Source organism: Gekko japonicus, unplaced genomic scaffold, assembly GCF_001447785.1.
Source record: "Gekko japonicus isolate JY-2015 unplaced genomic scaffold, Gekko_japonicus_V1.1 scaffold432, whole genome shotgun sequence".
NCBI classification, from domain to species: Eukaryota; Metazoa; Chordata; class Lepidosauria; order Squamata; family Gekkonidae; genus Gekko; species Gekko japonicus.
The window spans coordinates 786,419-794,571 of record NW_015162493.1 but is presented as its reverse complement, the minus strand read 5'-3'; the positions used below and the strand labels follow the sequence as shown (position 1 = coordinate 794,571).

The following is an 8,153-nucleotide window of genomic DNA, read 5'->3' as shown; positions in this document are numbered from 1 at the left end:
GGCCTGCCTCTGTAGCCACAAAGGGGAATTTTGGCAAGGAAAGGGGGGGGGGAGGCACTTTGTGCTTCTTTGCCAGCACTTCCTCCCGTCTTTTCTTGGGAACTTTCCCCGAGTCCCTTTTCCAAGAAGGAGCTGTTCTCCCTTCCCCAGGATATTATCCAGCAAACCTGTCCCGTGCCAAGGATTCCCCAGGGGGAAGGGGCCCCCCCACGCCCAGTCCGCCGTTTCCAGCTGACCCACTCCCCTCTTTTGCAAGCCACAAAGTAGCGCTTGCAGAGGGGGAATTTTTGTTTTGTGTGCGCTTCATCTTCATGAACAGGACATACAGCTTTTCCGTAACCCATTTTCTATTGACATTGAAAATGTGGATACAATTTACCAAATGGAACTGGCTGAACTGCAGAATTGTGACTCTCTGAAAGAAGCATTCAAGTCAAGCAGCCTTTCTAATTTCTATGCATTTCTCCCCTCTGAGACATATCCTAATCTCAGGAACCATGCACTCAAAATGGCAACCATCTTTGGAAGCACTTATGTCTGTGAACAGACTTTTTCCAATATGAAACATCTGAAATCTCCAACCAGATCTAGACTAACTGGTGCACACTTGCATCACTTGTTACGACTAGCAGTGACAAATATGGAACCGGACATTGACCAAAAGCAGGCCCATAGTTCCCATTGAAATACTGGTAAATTTGTTGATTTAACTTTACTTGCTCTTCATTTTAAATATTGTATTTGTTCCCGTTTTGTTTTTTTAACTTCAAAATAAGATATGTGCAGTGTGCATAGGAATTTGTTCATAGTTTTTTTTTTAAACTATAGTCCGGCCCTCCAACGGTCTGAGGGACAGTGAACTGGCCCCCTGTTTAAAAAGTTTAAGGACCCCTGATCAAGAATGTTTCTATTCTGCAAGTGCTGGAAGGGATTTCCCCCCCTCATGAGACTGTATTCCTAAGTCCTGTGACACATTTCAGTAGTGTGAGCTTTTCCAGTCTTGCTTCAGCCGCGGCTATGGAAGACAAATCTTCTGGATCACTGGAGAGGGACTGTGGCTCAGTGGAAGAGCATCTGCTTGGTGTGCAGAAGGTCCCAGGTTCAATCCCTGGCATCTCCAATTAAAGGACTAGGCAGTAGGTCATGTGAAAGACCTCTGCCTGAGACCCTGGCGAGCTGCTGCTAGTCTGAGTAGACAATACTGACTTTGATGGACCAGTGTTCTGATTCAGTATAAGGTTGCTTCCTTTGTATTGCACTCCACTGGAATGTCCAGCTTCTAAGCTCGTAAGCCTTGAAAAAAGACCTCTTCGACATCAAGAAGCCTGTAATGGGCCAATCTGGCCAGGCGGTGGCAGTGTGGCGCTATGACTGAAAGCCAGCCCAGGAATAACTAACGTCATCAAGCCAAGCCAAAATGAATTCTGCCCGGAATGCGACTGAAGCTTACAGCTGAACAAAATCCCCGTCAGCTGCAAACGTGTGCGATTTAAAGAATTATATGTTGTCCTCCCTTACCTCTATCATTGTTAATCCCTTGTGAAAACCTGTGTAACTGTAAATCGCTCAGAGCCAGCAGCCCTGCAGGATTGAGTGATCAATAAATCGAAAGGTATATATATATTGTTTGGAAGACGAGGGGGGATGTACTGCTGACACGGGGGGTATACTTTTTAGTTCTAATAAACCTCTCAAAGGCTTTTGATATCATGGGATGTGATATCATTGCATGTTGTCTTCCTGGATGGTTGTGTGGGGGCAGGCCTGTAGCCAGGATTTTTTTACCCGGGGGGCTCTGGGGTTCAGGGGGGCTACTGGTGCTGGGGGGCTTAATTTAAATTAAGGAAGAAGACTCGGCTGCCAGCAACAAAGCCACAGCCGCCCCCTCTCTTTCCCCGCAGCCGGCTGAGCAGACAGGGGGTTTAAAGTTAAAGTTTAAATTGTTAAAGTGTAACACCCCCCCCTCTCTTCTCAGCCGGCTGGCAGGGGAAGAGAGGGGGCGGCTGTGTGGCAGCCAAGTCTTCTTTTTGCTAGCGAGCAGAGAGAAGACTCCACCAGCAAGGGAGGAGGGAAATCTTGTGGGGTTGTCCCTTTAAGGGAGGAGGCTGAGCCCCCAATAGCCCCAGTGTAGCTACAGACCAGTGTGGGGGTACCTTTTTACTATGGCTCCAATCAGGAGTCATTTCGTAGAAAAAGAGGTGCAGGAGCTCATTAGCATAACTCATTAGCATAATATTTGCATATGTCACACCCCCTGACATTACCGGAAGTGTGTCAGAAGGCAACACCGACCGTTCAGGCTCCACTGGACTGTTTTGGATTGCTAGCTATTGGGGGGGGGAACACATGCAGATCTGTCCTCACAGAGGAGGGAGAGCTTTTACCTGAACAAAACTTGATCTTAAAGGTGCCACTGGACTGTTTTGGACGGGGGGGGGGGCTCTGCAACTTACCTGGCTGCTTCTTGCTCTGACTGAGGGCTGATGGGAGCAGGGGGTAGGGCTTGTTGCATGTGCCCGCCCCCTGGGCTCTTTACTGCCGGAGCTCCGCTCCTGTGCGCTCCTGCAGGAAATGACCCCTGGCTCCAATAATTCCTCGAACATAAGTTCCAGAACATGGTGGCAGGAGACTGCTGCTTCCAGCACTCCTTGTCTTTTGTGATTTTGCACGGTTACATCATTTCTCCCTGCTATTTAACATCTACAGGGAGGAAAAGCAACATTATATAGCCCGATCTTGTCAGCTCTTGGAATCTCATCAGGGTCAGTACTTGGAAGAGAAGCCACCAAGGACGACTCTGCAGAAGAAGGCAATGGCAAACCACCTCCTCTTCTTACTTGCCTTGAAAGCCCTTTGCTGGAGTCGCCATAAGGCAGCTGCAACTTGACAGCACTTTACACATATATTTAATGTCTACATGAAAGATTCCCCCCCTCCCCCCCAAAAAAAACCCTTTGCAAATTACCAGAGCAATCCTGAACATCTCTACTCAGAATCCTACTTAAGCCTACTCAGTAGGGTTTAGGATCTCACCGTAAATGTACGGAATCATTGATGTGCGTAACACACCCATCTCCCTTCTGAGTAATCCCAGGGTGGTGGTATCTGGAGGTAGTTAGGCCTGACTGTGAGAAGACAACTTTAATCCAAACATGATGCAAGTACTGTCGATTGGAGGCAGCACTGGACCAGAAACCCTGTTCCAGACAGAAGGGCATTCTCCCTAAAGGATCAGGTTCACAATCTGACATACTACTGGATCCAGCTGATACACCACCTGCAACCGGTCATGGATGGAAAAGGATACAAGGGTGCAGGACATATTTTCTGGTGTTACATCTGTTACAGTAGCTGCAAATTGTTTTGGGGACCAATTCAAAGTATTGATCTTTAAAAATGAAACAGCAGGGGATATGTACTTGAGGGATAGTCTTTGCCCACTGGTAAGTTCCCCGAAGAGCATTACACTCTGCTGATAAAGGTTTGGTTTAGTGGTTAAGTGCGCGGACTCTAATCTGGGAGAACCGGGTTTGATTCCCCACTCCTCCACTTGCACCTGGCTGGATGACCTTGGGCAAGCCGTAGTTCTGATAAGAGCTGTTCTTGAAAAAGAGCAGTTTCTGTCAAGAGCTCTCTCAGCCCCACCTACCTCACAGTGTGTCTGTTGTGGGGAGGGGAAGGGAAAGGAGTTTGTCAGCCGCTCTGAGACACCTTTGGGTGGTGATGGGTGGGGTATAAATCCAATCTCTTCTCTTCTTCTTCTTCTTCTTCTTCTTCTTCTTCTTCTTCTTCTTCTTCTTCTTCTTCTTCTACTTCTACTACTACTACTACTACTGGTGATCCCTGACCCTAAAGATATATGGCTGTTCTTGACCAGAGCCAGGGCATTTTTGGCCCTGGCTTTGACCTGATGGAACTCTCTGCCATATAACATCAGGGTCCTATGGGATCCAATGCAATTCCACAGGGCCTGCAAGGCAGAGATGTTTTGCCAGGCTTTTGGTAGAGGGCAGCGATGGGCAATAACACGGCTGGCACCTTCCTCCCACCTTCCTCCTTCTTGCCCTGCTTATGAGGTGGAAACTCATTCCAGAACTGATTAATAGTGTAGTTTGATGTAGTGGTTAGGAGCACGGACTCTTATGTGAGAACTGGGTCTGATTCCCCATCCTGGAATGTGAAGTTAAATGGGCCTTAGAAAGCATTGCTAACAACAAAGCTAGTGGAGGTGATGGTATTCCAGTTGAGCTATTCAAAGTCTTAGAAGATGATGCTGTTAAAGTTCTGCACTCCATTTGCCAGCAAATTTGGATAACGCAACAGTGGCCACAGGATTGGAAAAGGTCAGTATACATTCCAATCCCAAAGAAGGGCAATGCCAAGGAATGTTCAAACTATCGCACAATTGCACTCATATCACACGCTAGCAAGGTCATGCTCAAGATCCTACAAGCTAGGCTTCAACAGTACGTGGATAGAGAACTACCAGAAGTACAAGCTGGGTTCCGAAGAGGTAGAGAACTAGAGATCAAATTGCCAACATTCGCCGGATTATGGAGAAAGCAAGAGAGTACCAGAAAAATATCTACTTCTGCTTCATTGACTATGCTAAAGCCTTTGACTGTGTGGATCACAACAAACATGTATGGCTGCGAGAGCTGGACTATAAGGAAGGCCGAGCGCCGAAGAATAGATGCTTTTGAACTATGGTGCTGGAGGAGACTCTTGAGAGTCCCTTGGACTGCAAGAAGAACAAATCAGTCAATCCTCAAAGAAATCAACCCTGACTGTTCCCTGGAAGGCCAGATAATGAAACTGAAGCTCAAGTACTTTGGCCACCAAATGAGAAGGGAGCACTCACTGGAAAAGACCCTGATGCTGGGAAAGATTGAAGGTCAAAGAAGACGGGGACGGCAAAGGATGAGATGGTTAGACAGTGTCATCGATGCAACAAACATGAAGTTGAGCCAACTTCAGAGGACGGCGGAAGACCGGAAGGCCTGGCGAGAGTTCGTCCATGGGGTCGCGAAGAGTCGGACTCGACTGTGCTACTGAACAACAACAACAAATTGTTACATTTATTGCATTTTAACTGGAAGTTATGTTGTATTCATGTATTTTTATTGATTTTAATTGCCCACAGTCCTGTGCATTCAGGGACTGGGTGTTCATGAATCCAAAGTGTAAATAAATGAATTAATAAACCTAGCTCCACTTTCCCCATATTCCATGTGCTTGCACTGAATGAGAGAAATTGGGGAAGGATTTTTCATTCATTTCTTTAAGAGATTTACTGGCCACCTCTCCAAGCCAAGTAACAATAAAAGCACACAACATAAAATCATCAAAACCATGAATACATGTTTTCCTTCTTGGGAATCCCCAGGGATAAAGGGTGAGTCACCATGTGACACAGGATGCTGGGGCCCTTGGTCTCATCCAGCAAGATTCGTAGCCTGGCTAACAATTAAATATTTATAATAATAATGTGGGAGAAGCCTTTGGTGATTGGTAGGTTTTTCAATCTCCTGTACATGAGAGACACCAACATAATCCCCTCAAAATCCCCCTCAAAAGAGGCCAGTCATGATGTACTGAATCAACCCTGACTGGCTGCAGAGCTACCCAGGCAAATCTGCTCCCTGCATCAAATAAGAAAAAGAAAGAAAGAAAAGAAAAGAAAGTGGGGTGATAAAAAGGGTTGCCAACCTCCTGGTGGTCCCTGACGATCTCCCACTATCATATTCAATCTCCAGATGACCAAGATTAGTTTCCCTGGAGACAATGGCTGCTTTGGAGGGTGTCCTCAAGGGCATTATACCCTGCTGAGGTCCCTCCCCTCCCCAAACCCCACCCTCCACAGGCTCCACCCCCAAAATCTCCAGGTATTTTCTAACCCAGATGTGGCGACTCTAGTGATAAAATACAGTCTACATTTGCAACGGGGCCCTCTTACAGATGGTGGAGGCAAGCTTTAGATTTTCTTCACAAAGTTCCATCTAGGCAGACTGGCTTTATGAAAAGTTGAATAAATATCAGCAACATATAAGCTTGAACACACACATTACTGCACACACACTATTGTACAGAGACCAGCCAAATAATGTAGTACAGACAGCTACAAAATGAAGTGAAATGATGCTGAAGTTCCCACCATTGGGAATCTGTGCATTTGCATACATACAGATGTTGGCAGATGGCCAGCCAGTTTCCCTTGATATGAGAGTGGTGCCAGAGCTAAAGTGGGAATTTGAACTCAAAAAGCGAGGACCCAGCCTATCCGATCTCAGCCACTATGAATGTTAATTTTCATACCGGGGGGGTGGGGGGCATGTTCTGCTGACATGAGATTTTTGAGACTCTTCTCCCCCCACCTTTCTAATTTATGCAGTTTGCGAGGGTTATCCACAGCATACTTTAGTGCAGATTGGAAAATGGTCAGTGAAATCCAGTCCGTCAAGCAAGCCTTCCTTGTGCAGTTGATGTTGATTCCGTATCATGATGCTCGTGAAGCTCTAACCTTGGCCGATATGTAGCTCTTAATGAATTTTCTGAAACAGAATATCTGGTTTCAAGGCATAGTAGGGGTAGATACAGAAATTTTATTCAGGTTTGGATTTGGCTCATTGCGGGTTGTTGTTGTTACGGTCAAAGACGAACAATCAATACAACAGGAGGCAGATAAATAACAGACAAAATCCCAGTAGAATTATAAAATATAATAGCATCTAAAATTATAAATAGGAATTAATATTAAGATCAGAAATAAAAAATAAATCTAGGCCTATCTGTACTTCTTTATCTCTTTCCTAGTTCGGTATGCCAACCAACCAAATTTGGCAAACATCCTAGTCAGCTTTTGATTATCACCCGCCAGCATAATTGACAAAAGTATCCTTCTATTATGACCTGGGTAGGGGTTAAAAATAGGCTCAATCAAAACTTCCCTAATGTTATGATAAATACTAGAACTGAAAATTACATGTTCCATTGTTTCATCAGTTCCCATCCCACATATACAACTTTTCCCTAGTCTGGTTTATGGTACTTTTGTCTTAGCACAAAGCCATTTGCAAACTTCTGTACTCTCTTTCTCTTGGGTTCATTCCCAAGAGACAAAGAGTACAGGAGTTTGCAAATGGCTTTGTGCCGATGATACTTGAAGGTGCTTCTGAGAAAGACACTTGACCCTTGAGAGGACTCAGGTGGGCAGCTGCGTTGGTCTGAAGCAGAAGAACAAATTTCAAGAAGTGTGCTTTGCACACGGAAGCTCATACCTTGAATAAAACTTGGTTGGTCTTAAAGGTGCCACTGGACTCTAAATCTGTTCTTGAGAGGACTTTATGTGAATGGACAGAGGTTTGCAAATGGCTTTGTGCCGGCACGAAGACAAAAGTACCATAAATCAGATTGGTGTTGTTTCTATATGGTAAAGGTTGTGAATCTATGAAGGTGTGTCTTTTTAAGATCTTTGTTAGTATGTCTTTCTAAGATAATAGTAAAAGAATATTCAAAGGCTCCATTATAGAGTTATAATTTATTTGTTATCTATATATCACTGTTCTCTACAGTAATTGTTTTCGCTTTGCATATGTACTATATTCGTAGTTCTCCTGTTTTTGCTGGCATTTTTATGTACCGCATCTCCCCCAACCAAGGATTAGACTGTGCAATGCAGACATCGTTGTTTCGGTACATTGCCTTGAATGCTCATTAAAAATGTTAAAAGTGAATATTTCCTTTATTCATAATATGTATACACCCACCTTTCTCCTGGGCACCCCAGAACCAAAGATGTGTAACAACAATATAAAAACACATTAAAATAAAACATTAAAACCTCACATTAAAAAACAAAACTAAAAACAACTGATGACGTAACAGGAAGAGCAGTCCCCTTTTGCTGGGGTTGGCAGGTCTGGGTTGGGAAATGCTTTGAAATTTGGGGGGTGGGGTTGAACCTGGGTGGGGTGGGGTTTGGGGACAGGAGGGACCTCAAGAGGGTACAGTGCCACACCGTCCACCATCAATGTTCCCTCTAAGCTGTGAAGTCTTGTGAGCAAAAATTTCTACTTTGTGAGCTACTGGTATGAAAGTTGTGAGGGAGTGATTTGGCTGCTGCATAAATTAGTTTGCTCTGGAGCCCCATCCTT

At 45.0% G+C, this 8,153-nt stretch overlaps 1 non-coding gene across 1 annotated transcript; it reads left to right on the top strand.

Annotated features, from left to right (window-relative positions):
• Positions 1-1,048: 1,048 nt before the first annotated feature.
• On the top strand, positions 1,049-1,120 carry TRNAT-GGU. Its single transcript has one exon. It is a non-coding gene; the product is annotated as a tRNA-Thr (tRNA).
• Positions 1,121-8,153: the final 7,033 nt, after the last annotated feature.